The sequence below is a fragment of the Harpia harpyja genome, chromosome 14, assembly GCF_026419915.1.
Source record: "Harpia harpyja isolate bHarHar1 chromosome 14, bHarHar1 primary haplotype, whole genome shotgun sequence".
NCBI classification, from domain to species: domain Eukaryota; kingdom Metazoa; phylum Chordata; class Aves; order Accipitriformes; family Accipitridae; genus Harpia; species Harpia harpyja.
This window is the reverse complement of record NC_068953.1, coordinates 23,584,528-23,605,994: the sequence shown is the minus strand read 5'-3', so window position 1 is coordinate 23,605,994 and position 21,467 is coordinate 23,584,528. Positions and strand designations below refer to the sequence as shown.

At 41.7% G+C, this 21,467-nt stretch overlaps 1 protein-coding gene across 1 annotated transcript in view; it reads right to left on the bottom strand.

Moving 5' to 3' along the window:
• Positions 1-21,467, bottom strand: part of AGBL1 (AGBL carboxypeptidase 1) — a 298,158-nt gene that overhangs the window by 4,391 nt on the left and 272,300 nt on the right. The window lies entirely within an intron of this gene.

The following is a 21,467-nucleotide window of genomic DNA, read 5'->3' as shown; positions in this document are numbered from 1 at the left end:
AATTAATCCAGGTGGTTGAAGTGCTTTGGCACCTTTTCCTCCTGTTCTGTGCAAGCTCAGAGCACTGCTAACAAGAGGCAGTGCAAACAAAAAATGGAGGCTCTTGGGTCGTCAAGCACACCTGCTCCAGGGAGGGCAAAAATACCAGGGGTGGTTGTGTTTTGGAAGGAGCATGAAAAGGCTTTGACAGCATGACTTCCTGAGGAAGGGCCAGATTCAGAGGCAAGTCTGAGTGGCTGAGGAGATACTCTGTAAACGGATGTCAGCTATGTTGTCTGGCTCTCGGAAGGGTAAGTTACACCACTTTAGCCTCCTGCCATTTGCTTACAGGAATGGTCATAGACTTTCTTTACATGTTCACTTTAAATACATACTGTGCTAGGTTAGCCTGATGCAGAATTTATGGCAGAATTGTAACTACTGGACAAATGGCTCTGGGGGATAGGGTCTTTCTCCTACCTAGCTGCCTAGTTCCCATTTGGCCCTTAGCCCAGGAGGGCAGCTGGGTAATTTTTTGAGACCAGAAAGAAGCCTGTGGTTTCAATGCTGCCTGGGTCAGAGTCTGGACGAATCAGGGGGACAGATACTGTGTTTTTCACCTCCAGGTCAATGTTTTCAATCAGACTCAAAGCAGGGGAATGTATTGCTTTGGAGGACTGGGAAAGGAATAATAATCTTCCACCTCTGGGCCAGAGTTTCTAATTTGTCCCAAGTTGGGAAGAATGAATGGCTTGGCAGATGGAACATACACAGCTTTAATGTGTGGTCTGCTCATTTACATGTCAGTAACCAGAATAATCTTCCAGCTCTCAGCTGTTTCACAGCAGTGCCAACGTCTGAGGTTTCAGAACATACCAAAGGTGTAAAGTATTGCTTTTGGATGTATTGATCCCTTCTCTCTTCTGCACTCCAAAAAAGGTGTAAGATTTTCCTAGCTTTGAGACTCCAGATCTTAACTGTATACAGACTACTCTGCAAGCAGAAAAAGCAGTGTCAACCCACTTCTTCTCTGGCTGATCTCTGGCTTAGTTTACTTCAAAGGCTGGGTATAAAGGATTCTCTGAAAGCTTAATAGAGCTGTACAGCTTAAAAATAAATAAAAGAATAATTATGCACTTTTACAGTTTCTGGCTCCGCTTCAGCCTGCTCAGAAATCTGGGTCAGGAAGAATTCATACTGAAATTGAGTATGTGACATGAAACAAAACAAACAAACCAGGACAATCCTCCCAGCACAAACAGCAATGAGCAGTGGTCTCTGCTGAGTCTGACCAGTAGGTTTGATTTCTTTTTTTTTTGTATGCAGTCATGGCGTGAATTACTATGATACCAAGTACCTGTGATAATGTTCAAAGCTGACTAAACTCAGGGGAACTAGATTTTTCATTTATAAGCTCTGCTTTTGTGGCTTTGCAATCAAAAAGAATCAAAGCGTACCTACTTTCAATATTGCACTTGTATGTTTGGGAGGAACTGCTAATGCTATTGGGACAGAGCCACCCAACTCACTGATATTTTACAGATGGAAAGATTCAGTTTGCAGCCTGGGACAGGATAACAATTTTTTTAAAAAGTCCCTATTATTACTTAAACCTGCAAAGCCCAATAACAGAGGACCTCCTGAATTTTTTGATAACTTAAATGATTTTAGGACTGGATTTCTGACAAAAAAGGGAAAATTACTCCTAGCACAAAAGCACTTTACTATGGAAGGGAAATCTGGAAGACAACAAACAGAGAATGAAAGAGAAAAACATACAAAACTGCCATTTCCTTACACTGAAGACTGAAGGGACAGTCTTTAGGAAGCAAGTGTTTATGCATAAAACCTTTGCAATGGACTTCAAAAGCTCTTCCTCGTCGCCTACATACATAGTACACAAAACACAAAGACCCTGACAACTCGATACTTGGGCAGATATACTGCAGGGAGAGATTCCCCACAAGTGAGGATGTGCCCCTACCATGTTTAGAGGTCAGGAAAGAAGTCTTTCTTCCTAGTTTATTCTGCCCTTTGCTCCTTTGCTGTGACAGCGAATGAGCAAGCCAATTAGCACTGACCTTAGTAGTGGTTTCTCCAATTTAGACTGATACCCACTGGATCAATGCCACCGCCACAATCACATAATGAACTACCAAACAGCAAATAGATGGTACCAACTTCCTCTCGCTGCCAGCACAGGCTGTAATCACACTGGTGACTTAAAAGTTGAAAGGCTCCTTTTCACACTACCAAACTCTACAAACCAGCTACATCTCTACTATATGGAATTTTCCATCCAAGTAATTTTTTCTGCTGCAGGAAGATTTAAAACACATAGCAAAGCAATACAAATGGGCCAGTTCAAATGAGCAAGTTAGAGGTTCTTCTGAAAGAGGAGAGGTGGCAGCATGTGGCATGTGGGGGAGCCAGCTAGTCCCACTAACGAAGCTGCCAAAGTCATTACATGCTGCTTCTCCACATCATAAAGACCAGGTCCTTTAGGAAAGAATTCAAATGGTGAAACATGGTAACGAGCAGAAATGCCAACATCTAGACTATTGCATGCCATTGCAGAGGGTGTCGCTCGCTTTCTTTTCCAACAGAGAAAAGAAAGGGTTTTTCTGTTAGGGGCAGGTTCTTGGTATTTTTCTTTGTTTGTTTATTTTTTTTTATCTGATTTTTAAAAGCTGCAAAAGAATTCCCCCCCCTCAAAAAAAAAAAAAAAAAAAGAAAAAACCTCAAGGGGACGTGAAACAGATTTACCAAAGAATAATGATGTTGTCTTACAGAAGGTAAACAATGAGGAAAACCAATGACATTACATTAGAGAACTCCAAGACAAATATAGTCTATGAATACCACTGAACGTGAACGCAGTACAGAAGAGGGGGAGGGAAGGCTGGTAATATATCTACAGCCAACAGTCCCCCAGCTATCACAATAAAACACGTATGCATGTCGGTTGATCTACTAATCCAAAACCTACGGCCTCGTAGCCCTCATCTATTCCAGCCGATGGGAGCCACAACAGCAATTTGCAACTTTATGATGTGATAAATATAATTTCTTTGTTTTGATTTTTAATTTGCATATTTATTGAGATATGACTTGATCTTAATTAGTTCTCCTTTTCTATGTGGGTGTGTTTGTTTGTTTGCTTGGGTTTGGAAAACAAGCAAGCTTTGGTACCCTGTAAAATAATTCTGGTTTTTTGCTGACTTAACATGAGGAGAAGCAGAAGGGAGCCCAGTTCCTCCTTACACATCAGCATAACTGGACCTTTCTGGTATGACTGGAAAACACTTCTTTCAAGTGCTTCCTGCAAACCCCTCATTCTAAGTCAGCCTACCTTTTTAGGTCACAGCTGGACCGAAACCTTGCAAGTCAGCTGTCCTGCTGAAATGCCCATAAGAAAAGACAGTCTATAGTTGTGGTTGATAAACTATAGCTACATGCTGTACATGGGGATGACTGGTGATCTCTCTTCCATACATAATTCTCCTTCACTTGTGCATACACTTCCAGGGCACAGACTAAAACTAGAGATTTCCTAAGTAATTTCTCGAGATTTTCACTCACATTTTGCTTGTGTGGCAGGTGACTCACTCTCTGTATATTCTACTGACTGGCTCAAAATAGAACGTGTTTTATTTTTTCTGCTGGAAAGAACAGGCACTGACAACTGTCCCTCTTAGGGAATCTGTGACTATTGTTCAGGGTTGCTGCTTGACCTTCACTTGACAGGCCTCGCAGTTGCAGTGCGTTACAGAAGGAAATGGAGCATTTATGTTTTTTTCATATTGCTCCTCTCACTCTTGTAAAATTTGCTGCAGTCTTGCCAGAGCAAAACTGGAAGTGAGTGGTTAAATGCTTCACACAAAAAGGAGGAAAAAGCTAAGTCTGGGGACCACTGCTGGTCATGGACATACTAACGACTCCCTGTGAAGAATGTATCAACAAACAAGAAAACATGTCTTCATCTTCTCTCTGTAGTGAAAAATAACATCCCACTAGCTGCATAATCACCCTGTCTGTAACCCCATTTTCTCCTTTCCTGAAACCTTCTCTCCATCATGATATGTCCCAATCCTTTGGAAGCTGCCCAAAGCAGGGATGTGGCTGTGTATAATGAGCCAAGCACATCTCTGATACAGTTCATAGACTAAATAAGACAGGAAATGGCTTTCTTGAAAATTTTCAAGATATCAGACATTTTCTTGTGAGAAAACAGAAAAAATATTTCTGTCTGACCTAAACAGGCCAAGTTGTCAACAATTACAGCATTCACCTGAAAGAAGAGTGCAATTTTTCTCCACTCAAGCAGGGATTGGAGACCCCAGCAAGCTCCCTGACCACAGTTATCACCTGCGCAGAAGGGGAATCTCTCATTCTTTTCAAATAAAGTTTTACCAGTTGTATGAACAGTTATATATATGCTGATAAGTAAAGTGTCCTGCAGCTTTTAAAGATATGCTGCCCTCTGTGCAGTGAATAGGGATTGACTTGCCCTTCTTTTATTTGACATTAAAATTCCGCCTACATCACCGAATCTAAAAGGGTGTGTGGTCTTGCACAGTTTTGCTTTTGAGGAATCCATATGTTTTATTAAAAGTATTTTACAGGAACACTGCTTCTGAAGTCTTGTAATGAATCTAAAATGAATCTTAAACAGCCGCATTTGCAGTTATCCCAGAGTACAATTCTGCCTTTAATAGCTTCATAAAGTAGTATTTTAGGACATAAATGAAACAACTATGATGCTTTCAGGTAATTACACCTGTAAGAAGTACACTACGGCAACAAGATGCCAAGGAAGAAGGGCTTTAGTGTGCCCTTTGTGTCTTGATTCACTTGCTACAAGGTGTGGTGCACACCTTGTAATGACTTTCTAATTTCATCTCTGCAATCCAGGAGCAGCCCAGAGAGCAGCCTAGCTTCCCCTCCTGCCTGAGAAAAGCCAGACAAGGCTCTGTTTAGTCCCTGACCTTGCCAAGGGAGGGGATCAGCTATGTGCTGATGCAAGATGGCTCCAGCTTAAAGAACAATTGCATTCGCCTCCTTTGCTGCTACACAGTAAACAATAATGATATGAACTTTGTAGGCTCCCATGAGATTTCCCTTTCCAAAGACCCTTTGCCAAGGACTTTTGCATCTTACAACATCTCCTGAGAAAAAGTGTGCTAAGCCCAAGGCAATGCCAGGTGCCCTGGCTTTCAGCCCACCACAGCCCATCTTTTTACGAACACTATGAACATAATTAAACACTGCCTTGAATTCTGTTTGCTATGGCTGAGAGATATTTGGTCTTGTTTTGAGTGTAGGTTGTATTTTTTTTTCCTTCCTGCTGCGAATAGCCAAGAGAAAGGTGTAATTCATTGCTAAGACTCATACTAATTAGATTTTCAGGCGTTCCCAGGGTAATTGTAGGCTGGAATATTTATAATTGATTTGGCCAGATTAAAAATGGATGTCTGGTGCACCAGTTAGATAAGTAAGGAGCAAGTGGGGCTTTATCATTTAGAGAGAAGGGAAGACAACCTGTAAATAAAGGGAGAGCCTGATGAGCAAGAAACAGGCTGACTCCTGGCCAATACTGTCCCCTAATGTTCATTCAGGCTTGCAACAATTTAGCCCCGGACAGCATTTTACTGGCAGCTAGCAGAAACTCTCTTAGTCTTCTCAGGAATGACTGTTACCATTCTCCTTATTGGTGAGATGGCTGATGATTGCTGTAAGAGCAGAGGATATGTTGAGTATGCACCTCTCATTACACATGGTTGGGAAACTGAAAAGCCTTGTATGAAGAACTGCATTTGATTGAATTACACCATGTCATTGGTACAGCTTTGATCTTTCTGTGAAAGACAAGTTTGTATAGAGGACAAGCAGGCATTTTTCTCCCATTTGAAGGGTACTAGCTTGACATTACATGACATTCCTGGATTCCAGATACCTCAGTTCAAATCCAGGCATGTTTCTAATGCTAACCAATAAAATCCACATCAGCTGGTCTTTAGACTTGCAGGATGGAAAAGCTGATGAGAAGCCAAAGGCTGTGGATTCGGTCTTATGAACAATCATTAATTTCTTCCTAATGGAGAACCAATCTATATATATCAGTGCAGGGCTAACAGTGCATCTTTAGCATTCTTATAGCTGTAGGCTTGTAAGCATTGATAAAACCCACTGACTTGAACAGGTACAAGTCAGCCACGAAATGGAGCTATGACAGTTGGTGCAGACCTCAAAGATAACTAATTTTCCTTCTCTCCCCCATCAACAGTTCTTAGGTTTTGTCTCTTTTTCTTTACTACATTTACATTTCAGCACATGAAAGCACCATCCCATGTGTACTTTAGGAGAGATTTGTGAACATGTATATTCACCTTCGTTTGTGATGATGCACTCTTTCACATAGTACAATACCTGGCTTGGACAAAACACTAAAGACTCTCTAAATCTGCTGCTTAGAAAGGCAGACATGAACAAAGCAGCTGCATCACCATCAGCACTGAAAAGCTATATCAGGGTACGGAGTAGTTTCCACTTACCTATGATGAGAAGTTAGTTAAAGATGAACCTAAGCATGGACATAAGCATGGCAAACTCTGGCTATATGTCCACAGACATACTACGCAACCTGCTAAATTTCAGTCACACCAAACAAGTTTAGCCACTCTGCACAAGAGGGGAACAGTTCATTCACCTCAAACTGGCATCCAGCACTGGCTTCTTTGTGAATTCCTTGGCAACATGAGACATTCCTGATGAAACCTTGAGATCTGACTGCCTATATCTGCACAACACTATGTTCTGGAGATTTGGGCCAAATTCCTGGACACCAGAGCTCAAGCCCTGGAACACAAATTTTAAGCAAGTTGAAGACCCTTATAAGAAGAATCATGATATATTCAGGCATCCTGGGTTAGAGTGCCTTGTGAAAGCATGGTCCTGGTCTTGCTTTTTAGATCCATATTACACTAAAACTTGGTATTTATTTAAGGGAACAATGTCACATAGCAACAGCTTGGGATGCATGCAGGCAGCCCAGCCCAAGTTTGCAGTTGAAATCAATTAAAGGCTCAAAGGGGTACCTGTGAGACACCTCATTGGTATGTTTTGCTACCTGTGGCTAGATGTTGCAGTATTATGTTGAACTGAAATTTATGTCCAGCTCCAATGAAGCAACTAATGGTAAATGGTTTAAAATCTGGTCCACTGTGATTTTGTTGTATTCTTAAAGAATGGGAGATAAACACAGGAAATTAAAGATGGGTGACCAAAAATAGATGGGATAATGTCCATCCACCAGGCAGCACTGTCAGTGGCTTGAATTTAGTCTGAGTTTAAGAATCAAAAGAAATGCTTCCAAAACAGATAAAATTTTGGCTTTCTACAGCTTAAGCTGGGAAACATGAGCAGTCAAGTCCCCCTGTATGGAAAGGTATTTACTAATACTACTGGAACTCATTAGGACACTGAATAATGTAAGAGTTGCTGAAAATATGATTCTGAAAGTGTTTGGGAGCTTTTCTCACAGTGTCTCTACCTCAAGCAATTTCTTCTCAAAATGATAATCATGTTATTGATGATACTTCGCAGTCCAGCGACAGTAATACAGGAAGATTATTGGAATCCTTGTAATTGCTTTTGGGTGCTTCCAGTAATTGAGACATTGACACTGTAGGGGGGAAAGAAATGTGGAAAGATTTTGGCTTAGATGCTAAAAATTTGTACTGCTGAGGATAAATAATGTAAAGGCATACAGGTTCTCCTGGGTTCTTGTTTCCCTTGGTGCTGTTTCATATAATTCCGCTGACTTCATCCAAGTTTTGTAATTGGTTCTATATATTTAATTTCAAAAGTCCAAGTTCCATATGTATATATCCCTTAGTTCTCTCTGAGTGACTTAAAGGATTTGGAATTTTGAAAGCAAAATGTTTTAAGATGGCCAAGACATGTCTAGACTGTGTTTTAGTTACATATCTGTTTTATGTACAGGGTATTTGGGGGGTCAGATAACTATGCATGCAAATATTTGCTTGCACACCAGATGACAGATAGACATCTAACTACTTGACTGAACTAATAACTGCTGTAAATGACTAAATTCCAACCACCTTACCCCTTTGAGGAAAAAGAAACCTCTTGGTTGCTAGCTTTTCTTTGTGAAAATCTATTTTTAGCTGATAATCACTCTGATGTTTCAGAGAATCTATGATGGGTGTGTATTTGTGTGTGTATATGTAAATATGTCTATACAAGCACACAAAGTAGATCGCCATCCCTTATCTATCTTTCCTTACAGATAGATAAATAATAGATACACATATACGTATATACGCATACACTCAAGACACCCACACACCTACACATCCACACAATTACATGGTTTGCTCTGTATTCAGAGCACAATTTTCATTATAAGACATAGGAAGTCTCAGGAGATACTCCTACAGCTAGCTGAGAGATAACAATAGATGATCACTGAACCTTGATGCTATTGCATTCAAGGGGAAGCAACCTCAGGGAAAGAGCTGGCTACTGACCAGGGCAAACCATTTCTTTGACTCTAGTGTCCAGGTGAGTGCTGACAAAGTAGCAGGTCACCTGAAGGGGTACTTAGACCAGCTGGGTAGGACTTGAGATATATTAGGATGGTCAACAGGCATGCAGAAATGGTTGTCTAAATGGTTATCACCAGCTATTTGGGAGCTTAAACTAGAAGCTAAAAGCAAGACTGTGTGGCAAAAGTTAAGATCTTGGATTCTCAGTAAGGAAATATGGACATATTCCTATTCTACATGAACCTGACTCATTCTTGTACCTTTTAAAGTAAGGAATGACTGTTTTAGAAACCCTTCTGCATAGCTCTTTTTCTTTCACAATCATGTGTCTTCAAATAGGTAAACAACGACTGGGACTAAAAGTATTGAACTCCGGTAAAAAGAATGATTCTGGTTCTGGAGTGTCCAAAGAGGGGAGAGGGTATGGCACCATGTGGGGGTTCAACAGCTGGTTTACCACTGAATTCTGTCTTTAAGGAAAGCCTTCAGGCAAATCTCAGCTTAAGGGTCACAGAAAACAGTTTCTGGAGCATACTGAAAATTATTAATTTAAGGCCAACTTGATGGCAAAGCAGTGAAGCTTAAGAGGTTCCAGCTGACAGACATCAGTCAACATGGCCACCTCTCAAAGTAACTTCATCTTTACAAGGTCCTATGTTATCACAGATTTCTTGAAATGAATCCAACACAAATCTGCAAAATCATAATTCCCCTAAGTTATGTATCTCATTCTAGATATGTTCATCATAACTGATCTGAGAAACTTCTTGTAGTGTAAAAAGTTCTGAGACTAATAGGTAACTTTTTTCTCTCATCCTTTCCTGCAGAGAACAAGGGTGTTTAGTTGATATTATAATTAGGAAAGAGAGAGACTCTGTGTGTGTGTGTGTACACCTGTAAGAATAAAATGCAGAGAAGGCAAGGTCAAAGAAATCTATCTTGCCTTTAAAGCAAATTGAAGTGGGGTTTATAGCAGAAACATCTGATAAAGTATGTGTGCTCATAGATGACCGAAAATAGATCCAGGTTAAAACTTCAGCCTCTGCCCTCATTCTAAATCTCTTCTCAGATGTAATGAGATTCAGATAAAACAAATCTGAACACTCGTGTTCAATATATTTCAAAACATTCTGATCAATTAAGTTTTTAACACCATATGGAACCAAATTCAAAACCTTGCTTAACCTCACTCATTATGCAGCTGATTTGCATATGCTTTGGACCCCATTAAGGACAACAAAAAATGTCACCTACAGCATGTAAGTAGCAACTCTTGCTAATTCCTTGATCATGCCAAAGCCCTGCCAGATGTTTCATGAAGAATAGCAAATATTTCATTATGCTCTCCCTGCCTCCTAAAATATGTCTGTCAGGAATTGCAAGGATGAATTTTAGCCGTTTAGCACACAAGAAAAACAATAGGCATGGAGGGCTGACACAGAATGAAGCACCACCTTCATCCTACTTCAGAACTCACACAGGGTTTAAAGGGTTTCTTCGTGCCAGAAGGACCTACCAGCCAGGAACATATGATTCCCAGTAAACAGAGGAAACAGGAACAACAACGACCATTTGCTCTCATCTAAGGAGACAGCATCGCCTTGCAAAAAGAACATAGTAAAGCACATATAAAAGTTGCCATCGCTGCATGTTGTACAGTAGATCTCCTAATATTTTTCTGTGTTCCTGTCGTAGATATTTAATAATGTTTCACCTGTATAGCAGGGAGATGCTGTTTTCAAATGAATCCATTTGTAGCTTGAAGCATCTATCAATTCCCAGCAGGGAACAATTTTTAAAATCACTGTTAACATGAGTATTTCCTGAATATTTTATAAAAATCAATTTTCAAATGCCTGCCAAAATGTTCTATGTGTTTTACCTGAAAGTTGCAATTACATTTTCTTACTTTTTCTGTACATGAATATGTGTGTGTATATTTATATATGCATATATAAATTCCCACTAAATTCTTAAAAGAATACTAACACATCACAGAAGCAAGCATAGTCTGAGTGAAAGCTGAAGCAACATAAACTGACAAAAGTATTCATTTAAGCAAAATAAGACATGTATTTGGATGGATGGGGCAAATTAGAGCACAGCTTGCAGAGCAGTGAAACAATCAATTCATAGAGAACCACCCTGAGCATTTAACATCACTCTCAGATTTACAACCAAAAATGATATAAGGTCAGTTCTTGTGTGCAGAGTAAGTGACTGAAAAGATATGTCAGGCTGTGCATCAAAGGAAAATTGAATCATGAGGTTAAAACACTTGGGTTTGAATGATACGGGTTCTACACTCACTGGGCTCACAGTCACTTTGAGCAAACTGCTTTTCTCTCTTTGCCCCAACTCCTCAATAACACGGACACAGAAGACTCCATCAATCTACTTGGCCAGCAAGCTTATGGCATGGTGGCAGAGCCAAGGTGTGTCTGAAGCCCTCCATCACCTGTCTAGTCTGAGTGAGAGTGCAAAGCTGTTTAATTACCTCTTCTGTGTAAGTGCCTTTCTCTCTACTTAAAGCAGTAAGAAAATAGGCACTTAATAACCTTGGTGGGTCTGGTCCAAAACCTCCTCTCAGCAAACCAAGACTTCAGTAAAGAAAATAGCAAGTTTCCAGATCCATTAGGGAAAGAAGTGAGTGTTCGTGATTCTGCCAGACAGGAATGAAGAGTTTAGCTGGAGGAATGATGAGGATGTAGGACTCCTGCAGACATCAGGAGGAGAGAGAGGTGCTCAGTAATACCAAGGATTAGCTGCCAGGTCATATTTCAAAGAGCAACGTTGTAATTCTTGCAGTACTGAAAACAACTGAAGTCATAAAAGTGAAGAGGAGATTATTCAGATGGGAAAGAAACTGTCGAGAGCTGCCAGATTTTTCTGTACCCAGTCTGGCCTCTGATTTTAAGCTGTCCAGCTAGCCTGTCTAGTAGAAAAATCCAGCCAGTCAGCTCGAGGAAACAAAAGCTGAGGACTTGTGCATGCTGGTTCCACTGGATCTGAAAACCTCATTAGTCAGGAAATCTTGTATTTCCTGGCATTTGCCTTTGTGTTTATGTTTTCCTAGCTCCTCATTTTGTCTCTTTGCTTCAGGAAGCTGCTTATTGCACCAAAATAAAGTGACATCTGCTCTTCTCATGGTGGATTCTGTCTTCCAGGAACAGAAACACCAGGAAAAGACCAGATCTTGAGTTGTTCTGGCTCATGAATTGTCCCCCAAGGCATTGAAAAAGCCCACAAAAATTATATTTGCCAGTACAAACAGCACAAATCCAAGTGCTGGAATATACACACACACTTTACAGAAGGAATGCATTTGGGAAGGTTATATTCATGGATGCATACAGGGTTCCTGACTGCTGTGCACTGTGGTAGAATCTCTTTTCTTGTTCCTTCTTCTCCATCAAATCACAATGGCATCATTTTCTTTACAGACCTTTTTGCGGCACCAGCTTTACACAGGCACCCCCTTGATAACATTTCTAGTGTCAGTAACACACAACCCCTTGAAAAATCACTGTATTCTGCTGAAGAACGCAGGCTCTTGGAATGGTGGAGATGATAGGATGGTAGAGCAGGTGCAGCCAACTCAGACTGCCGCTGACTTTACCCTGAGTTTGCCAGGCTTATGCTGGACTTTCTCCTTTTCTGCACAGCCAACCTGCAGATAAACTGTGTCAGATTTAATGGTGCATGATACAGGCAATTCAGTATCAAGGAGAAAAAAAGCATCTCTGAGGCAAGATGGGTTATCAGCTCAGCTCAAAAGGCAGCCTATCAAGAAACACTGCCAAGGCGATTTCAGAAATCTATAATTTAGATGTTACCTTAAGCTCAAAACTTTGTTTGAAAACTTCATACTTCTCACAAGCAGACTAGCAAAGCACAGGAGGATCAGACCAGCTATCAGACCAGATGACAAAGTAATACACTTAGTGTATATGAAGTGCTGTACACATGAAAGGTACAGGAAGGATGGCAACATTATACAGTTTTATCCTGCAAGGAATCAAAGCTGTTATTACACAGCAGTTTTCTCAGGGCTATTACACTCCATTGCTTACCCACCAATCAGCTTACCTTTCTGGGCTTCCCAACAATATGAATCACTTTTAAATAACAATGCATTTACTTTACATACAAGCTTTGCAGCCTGAAACACTCCTTACTGCTTTCTGAAAAGGGAAGCAGTCTCATGATTTATCAGGAAAAGATCTGCTGATGTGCATGGAGCTGCACCGGCATGTCCCAGCTGAGCGGCTGAACTCCTGAACAGCATCATTCACCCCTAATTTTGCAGCCATTTCTGAGGCAGGGAACAACACTACTTTAAATCTTGTCAGTTTTAGAACAGAAAGCAAAGAATTCTAAATTCAGTGAACAGCCAGTGCAACAATCTTAAGGAATGAAAGATATAAGAAATATGCCCTGTGTCAAAACTTGGGAAAGGTGCAAGGCCTAGTTCCCTAATTCTTAATACTCAGAGTACTTCTTGGTTTGCTAGTGACTAAGGATTGCTGTGCAATGACAATCATTTGATGATAACTGCAACAGCAGTGAGAGCTTGTGGCACTTTTCATGTCAGCCTTACACACCTACTCCACAGATGGGCACCTTGGCAAGGCACGGTGCCAATTGCAGGCATTCATGGAAGAGTGGTGCCTGCTTGTGTAGTTCTGGGAAAGCATGGGGCTTGGGAAGTGGCAGAGCAAGGTCAGAGAGGCTGTATACACTGATCCAGAGTATCCCTTAGGCAGCCTTCTTCAGCCATGCTCCTAGCAACAGGTCTCAGTGAAAGACAGGACAGATCCTGCTGGTTGCCTTTCTCTGACACAAACCTATTTACTGTAACTGTCTCCTATCAGTTTAGGAGAAAAAAGCCCAGAATTAAATACACTCACACAATTAGGGTCATATTAACCTAAGCTGCTGAGGGGGAATTCATTAAGCAAAATGGGTAAATTATATGTCCAGAGATCTGCTATGACGGAGGAGCAAAGCCAGGCACCGCAAACCAACAGCTCTATCTTCAGAGAGATGCTTCCCTCCACCTTCTTGTGCTGTTCTAGACATTTCCAATGCAAGGGAAGTCCGCGGGGAGACAATCAGGAAAGAAGAAAATTTCCTGAGCTGTCTATTCCCTTGCTGCTTTCAGGGTCTGCCCCCTCAGAGGCTTGGCATACCCTTCTCCCACGCTATTCCCTATAGTCAGGAAATGCCTAACATTTCACTTTTTACAGAGGGTCTTCTTTGAGATAGGTTAACCTAACAGTCCCTAAACTCAGACCTATCAATTTCTTCTGTTGGAGACTTTGGATTTAGATATCTTTGCTGTACTGGAAAATATCCACTGATAACAAGCGATTCTTATTACAAGATGTATCCTTAGAGATAGAAACTGGCTACTAGAAAAAAATGAAATGAAGGGGAGAGGGGAAAACCAAAAATACTGTTCTCACTTAACCTGACAGTTTTTTAATCACTTTGCCAGTGTGTCATACCCAAAAGCCCTTGGACAACTTCCTGAACAAGACTCAGTTGACACCTACCATGTAAAGCACTTGATTCTCTCACGATAACATTAAGCATCATTACTGGAAATGGAAGATAGAGTTCAATGCTAATTTCAGATTTAATTTGGTGTTTGAAGCCATTAAAAATATATACAGTCTCCTCTTCTCCCCACGAACTAGTGGGGCCTGGAGGCAGCATCCATAGCAAGCTAAAAGACAGTTTGTGGAGTTCTTTCTGTGAGACTTTATAAGTGTGCATTAGATCGAATGATTTATAAAACATATACCTAATATAATGCCTGTGATAGCAAGAATTAAAATCAAACAGATTGTGGTTAGGACTGTTTTAAAGCATTAACTGTAGTGGGGAGGAGGTGCTGTAGGAGAAGAGCAGAGGTTAATGTGCTTGTCTTTCCATCACTGTGGATCTGCATGTTCAAGTCACAGAGGAAATGAACTGAGCAAACCAACTCTGGCATATGCCAGAATGACTTTGAGGTGTATCATAAACTCTCAGAGGGTTAAGAGCACAGGTGGGCTGTGCTGGACAAGTAGCATTAGCAGTAGCCTGGAGGATGCCTACCAGCACCCCGAGAAGGAACTTGTCTGCTTCAAGGGCAGCGTGATTAAACATGCTAAGTAGAGACTGATAGTCCCAAAGTAAGCTTCCCTGACATTGGGCTGAGCAAGCAACAAAAGGAGAGACCCTGCCAAAGCACAGGGTAGAAAGGTGGTTATGGAGGTGAACAAAATAGTAGCTGGTACAGAAATCCATTCAGCGAGAATTTTGAAATCCTCAGTCTAGACCACAGCAAGGAAATGGGCCCCCTTTAAGGCTCAGGAGAGGCCTGAGGTGAGATAGGACAGACACAGTGAGGGTGGAAAGATGTAAAGTATGAAGTACATTCACTCCTCAGACACCATGTACTCCGGCAGTCCACAGGACTGCTGACCACAGGAACCATGACAGGATCTGCCTCCCTGGAAAGGCTCTCAATTTGGGCGGCATCTGCCAGGTGTAGGAGTAAGCCTGACAACCTCAGCAGGAATAGGTGTCTCTGTAGATGACAACTCTTGCCCAAAGCCTATTACAGGAGAACAGGATGTTCTGCACTGCTGCCAGGACACTCAGTAGTAGGTCTTCCGACTGCTTACTGAGGTCAATGAGGTAGTTGAGGAGCACTGGGAATGGAGCTCCCTACAGGGGCTTGTAGGGTTATAACAGCAGCATGGGACAGACAAGCCAATAAGGTCAGGCTTGGGACAGTAGAACAGTGGTGGAAATTATTTTGAAATGTGTCATCTCCTGGTAAGCCTGGATACAAGATGGGAAGCTCGTACCCAGATTGTGGCCTATTTCCAATTCTGAAATCCAAACACCGTATTTTCCCATTTACTTATCCAATGTTGCTTCAGCCCTTAATTGTCTACCTGCTGGCCTGGCCTTGTCTGCCATGCTGTTGCCAGGCCATCAACAATGTGTCCATCGGGGTGAAATGAGTTTTGAATCAGGTGATAAATTGCTGTTTTTGCTGCAGCTGCTAACATCTCTTAAATGTTTAAACAGTATGATCACGTACATATCTAGTAGCTGCTTGGTTATGTTTATTTTGGATGAGGTGCTATGCGGTTTCTTAGATGTGTGTGTCAAATATTCATAGATGGCAGGCTACTGAAATATCTTTCTATAGTATTTATTTATAGAATTTATTTATCAACAGAATCAATCTTTATGTGCCTAGCTGCAGCATTACTTGTTGCCTTACCCATTTTTCCCAGACAGTGTCTGTCTATCTAACAATATCCCTCTTCCTGCAACATCTATTCACAATATGTCTGTACGAGGTATCTTCCCATGTGTACTTGCAGTATCAATCTCTTTAATTTTAACTATATATCCACTCGGTCTAATGCTCGTCATCTATCTGAAACACTTGCTGTATCTCTCCACACCATCTCTTTATCTAGTCAATGGTATTTGTCTATCTGTAGTGACTCTCTATCCCCTTCTCTCAGTCACACACAGCACCGGAGTGTAATTACGGATTTTGGACCACAACCATAGTTTCCATTTTTTGCCAAATCCAGCTCACAAATCACCAATTAATTTATTTGTTTTGATGGAAAGGCTAGATGTAAGAAATGAACTCTGGAAGGGTACAAATTGACCTTTGGGTCAAAGACTCTTTCCCAGGCTTATTTGCTTCCCTGCTGTGTGTGAACTGTTCACTGCTGCAAGGGCAGGGAGCTGCACTAAGCTGCTGTTATCTGAGAAACTCATCTTCAAACAAAGATGCTGCAGTGACGATGGCCTCCCTGTTCTCCTCCCCCTTTCCCATTCCCTTTTTCTCCTCCTATCTTTCCTCTCTTCCTTCCCCCAACGTTTTGCATCCACTCCTCTAGTGTTTGTCCCTTCCCTTTTGCCCACTTGGCATTCTCAGGACCACAAGTGAAAGTCCCTCCCTATTAAAAATTCACTGCCAAATAAATATTAAAGCAGGGGGAAAATCCATTTGGCTCTGTGTGATTTATTGTGATCTGCAACACAAGGCCCAGCACAACAGGTTAAACAGATTTCACAGCCTATTTACCCACTTCACAGGGGTATGAAGGACTCAATGACCCTCAGCTCTTAGAAAGCCTATGATACGGAGAGATTTCCTCCCCACCAAAAGCACCAGTCTGAATAAGGTGGAGAGGGACATGCTTTCAGGGCCAGAAAAGGAAGGACAGTAAAAACTAAACCCTCTTCTTGCTTTTTTGCTTCCTACTTTTTTCTCATCCAGATGAATCGTGACAAGAACAGTACAAAAGATGGTCAGGTCGCCTAGGAGTGATCAGAGAGTCTGTTAAAATATCAGGAGCATCTGAAAGAAAGGAGGGGGCGGGGGTGGGGTGGAGGGGTGGGGGAGAAGAAAGAAAAAGAAAGCAAGCAAGCAGAGCAAACTATGACAGAAAAGGAGGGAGGGAAAAGCTTCCATGTCCCTGGTTTTGGTTCCCTGAGCAAAGACTCCAGCAGTTCATAATTTTCCTTCAGGCAGGGCCAGTATGGTTCAATGGCAGAATAAAATATGCAGTAATTAATGAACAGCTTCACAGTTTTATGGATAGATTTAACTATATCCCTTGCTTAGAGCTGCTGGAAAAGAGACATGCAAAGTAAGGCAACGTGAATTAAGTGGTATTGACATGGAAGGAGCAAATGATATTTTCACTGAAGTCAGCAAACTTGCTAACAGGTTATGGACTTCAGAGGGGAACCAGATTTTACCCAGAGAGTAAAGAACTTCTGCATACCTTCTCCAGAATTGTGCAAGAGCAGGGACAAGAGATCCCTAAATGGAAGCAAAAATATTTGGGCCACAGTGGTAGCTGCCAGCTGAGGCAGTGGTAGAAATTTGAATTGCCTGCCAAGGGCTGGCACTGTGTTGGACTGGACACCACTCCTCTGCACCTAAATGCCTGGTACACCTCAGAATTTATCCTGTCTGTCTTTGTGGAGGCTTGTAAGATTTCTCTAACAAATGTTTGGGATAATATCAGCATGTAGATATGTGATGTTTATTTCACAGAGGCAAGTGGAAATACTCAAATTTAATTCAATTCAAAGCAATGGACAGGCAGTAGGAAGAGAGACTCAAGTAGCAGACCAAAAAGGAATATTTGAATCCCTGCTCTTTTAGAGACTCTTATCCCAGCCTGACCATGAGTTTGCCATGTGTTTTTGGCAAATTGCTGTGCATATTTCCCCTCCCACCATAGTCTGCCACATCTGTGTAGACTACCAGCTATGACTACTAGTCTGTGCCCGAGTTTCTTCATACTGAAGGATGGGAATAACTGTGCTCTCAGGAGTGGCTATCAGCCACAAGATGACTAACCCTTAGGGAAGAAGGTGAGAGGAGGCAATGCAGCCCTCAGATGAGAAGACAGAAGAGTAACCTATCATTCTCCTTTCCTCTTCTGGCTGGGACTGCTTAATAGCGTTTTAAACATGCAACATCCATGAAAGAGCCGAGTGCTGTGACAATTAGAGTGGGGAAAGTTTTCATGCAGGAGCAAGCCATGAACATACCAATAAGTCCACAGGAGATGTCTGATGTTAGTGCTTGTCTCCTAAAGAAGTAAGCTACTGCCATGCCCAGACTCATGGCAAGGAGCATAGGAAGAAGCAGCAGTGAAAGAGGGAAAATGGTGAATGATGAGATCGGGGGTCAGCTGCTCAAGAGGTTTTGCCCAAATGTCTCTCCTCATGTTCACCTAGATCATGGAGTGAAGACAAAGTATGTACTGATTGGAACAGGATGTGGTGACACTCCAAAGGTAGATCAGAAAGAACAATCCATCTCGTCTGACTGGGCTATATAATTTACTCATTGTGAGCAGATGGGTTATGAGGTCTGCCATCAGTGATGAATTATATTCATGATAAGTCATTCCCAGCTAATGAGGATCCATTATCATTAGCTGCTAAGGAAGAATAATGGCTTGCCAGGACAGAGGGGGTTTTCACAATTTCCAGGGAGAAAATTCTGGGCTGGTAGCCACCTGGCAACTGAATTTTCAGGAAACTGAAAACTTTCCAAGATGGATACCTTCTGCTTACTTCAAACCTTGGCTTTTAATTTCCTTGGGCAAGTTCAGGAGAGGGAACGTAAGAGGAGATGGAGGAGGAGGAAGTGAAGGAAAATAGTAGTAACCGTATCTGATAAGACTGTGATTAAATCAAGGTCTCACTCTAATTACACTGCATTTAAATAAACTTTGCCTAGTAAGTAATTGTAATTAAACTGCAATTAAACATGTATTTATATCACCATTTCCTCCCCTGCACAGCTGTCTGTTTCCACCTCCTGTTGTTGCTGTCTACCTGCCAAAACCTCTGAATTTAGCACAAGGGACTTTACATTTCCTTGGACTTCCCGGAGGAGATGTTGGGGGGGCAAGGTCTCAGACTCCCCCCATGCTCCCCCAGTGCAATAAGCTAAAAGGAGCTTCTGTTTCTAAGCTGTGTGTGGGCAGAGAGATGCAGCTGATGCTGTGATCAACTAGATCTGAGGAAAAGGTTGTGAGGGGCAGAGATATGAATGAAGGGAAGTGGGTGTCTCTTCCTCTCACAGAAACTTGAAAAGGTACATATTTTCTGCTCTTTGAAATTTCTTCACATTTGGGCTAGAAATAAACCTATCCTTCTTGCCTTCTATAGAGCACCTTTGATACAAGTATATTTTCTAAAGCCCCAGATCTCTGTTTACTGCATCACATTTGTGCTTGTGCATTGTTGTACATGACATGGAGCAAAAGAGCTCACTTGCCTACACAGTACCTATGGGTGAGAGTCCAGAGATGGGAATACAATCCTTGAGCTCTGTTTTCAGCATTTTAGGAGCATTCACTAACTCTAACTGTGTCTCAGTTTCTTTTATTTGCAACACTGAGCTACCTATACATAACAACCCTGCAGGTGGTCTTTAAAGTTTACTGCAGTTCTGAACAATTGGGTTAGGGAAGTCTGTTATGGAAAAACAGGAGGTTCCAGCTATTTACAAGGGAAACTAGTTCCTGTTAGGAATCTGAAGGCAGTAAGGAAGGGAAAGGAATGCAGGGAGAAACAAAAGAAGAAATAAACAGCTAAAGGGAGAGTGATACAAATGAGGAGGTGAACACATATCACAGTGCAAAGGATGCCTGGGGCTAACAAAAGCAAACCAGTTTCTCTGCCCTACCTCCCTCCTCACCAGTGATGATGGAAGACATCTCCATTTGTGCCTCTGCTATCCCATAGCTCTAATTAAGGGACTCATCCATTTGTGTTCAGTTGCTGAAAGGACACCATGCATCTCCCTGACAGCTAGTCATTACAGCTTTGTATGAGCAACCCTCCTTCCACCAGAAGTATTGAGCCCTCTGTTAAATACCTCAGACCAGACCCTTGCTACATTTCTGTTACAGGAGGGAGGTGAGCCATGAAGACCTTATCATGGGAAATCACTGCCAGGAGGATAAGAGCATCTGATGGAGGTGAGACTGAATGCTAGACATGCTAGTGACATGCTAGACATATTGCTTCAAAAGATGCACAACAAAGGAGACAATCCATACGAACACATGTAGGTGCCCAGAAGTGCATAAGGGCACAATGTAATATAATAATAATAAAAAATCCTTATTATCCAAAAGTAGTTAAACAAATCTGTTCAGTTACTGGCAATTTCACTATGACTGCTGTGTTATAAGCTGTGTTCACTCCCTCCATACCCTCCTTCCGACATTTCTATTTTCTCCCTGAATAACTGGTCTCAGGAAGGTCCTTATACCAGGTATTAGTGAAAAATAACAGAACAAGCATCTTAAGCTTGATTTTCTGATGTGACAGTAGTCAACTTGATCTGGTGTGATCTGTCATGTCAAAGAATATAGATCCCAACTCTGTGACTCTCAATTTCCTTCCAAACCTTTCTTTAACCTAAAAACCTCAGTTCTACTTCCAGAAATAGGAGACAAAAGCAATACTACTGGAGTGACATTTATCAGAAGAAGGATTGGACACTTCTTCCCCTGCAGACTCTTCCTCCAGAATCACTGTTTATTTATTGGTTAGTTCAGCAACATTGTTCACTCATAAACAATCTCATCTAAATGGTATCCTTTCCACAACTTGAATCCTCACTTTCTAAATCGAAGGGGTGAAAACCCCCAAAGGCTGTCATCACCCATGGATCCCCCACATAGGTCTGTGTCTCACATCGGTTTTAATCAGGAATCAGTGAAAGAAATGCTGCCTTTCTAAGATACATGAACTGCTGCCCTCTCTCCCTTTGGCAACCTGCTGCCCACAGACACATACCATCGAGTCCATGACTACTTTCAGTTTGACTCAGCTCAACTTAGAGGTTCAGTCAAAGGAGGCAAATGACCGTCACAGGTCAAACCCCAAACCTTCCCTTCTCTTTAATGGCTCTGCGAGTGCCTCAGGCTTTTTGTTTTCACTTGCAGTGAACTCCATTCTGGCAGTAATTTTGTTCTGCTATTAGGCAGATGAAATAATGTGAACAATTATCAGCTCTGTGTGCATTCTCTGTCTTTCTATTTTAATGTAAATACATCTATCTGCAATCATGGATGGCCTTCAACCCCCCTACAAGATACCCAAAACAGGTCTTTTAGAAATGAGGTTTAGACAACAGTCTTCTGAACACTTGGGACCCAGTGTCCAGCAGCATGGATGGAACTGCTTGTGTTAGTGAGAGAGAAGACTTTCCTCTATCTTCCTGTGCCTGTTTGCCACACATCTATCAGCCATCAGATCCAGGCTGTGCACTGCAAGTACTGTGTGTACAACTGCAGACTCATTCACTTCCAGAACTGAATATTCACAATGAATCCTTAATCCCAC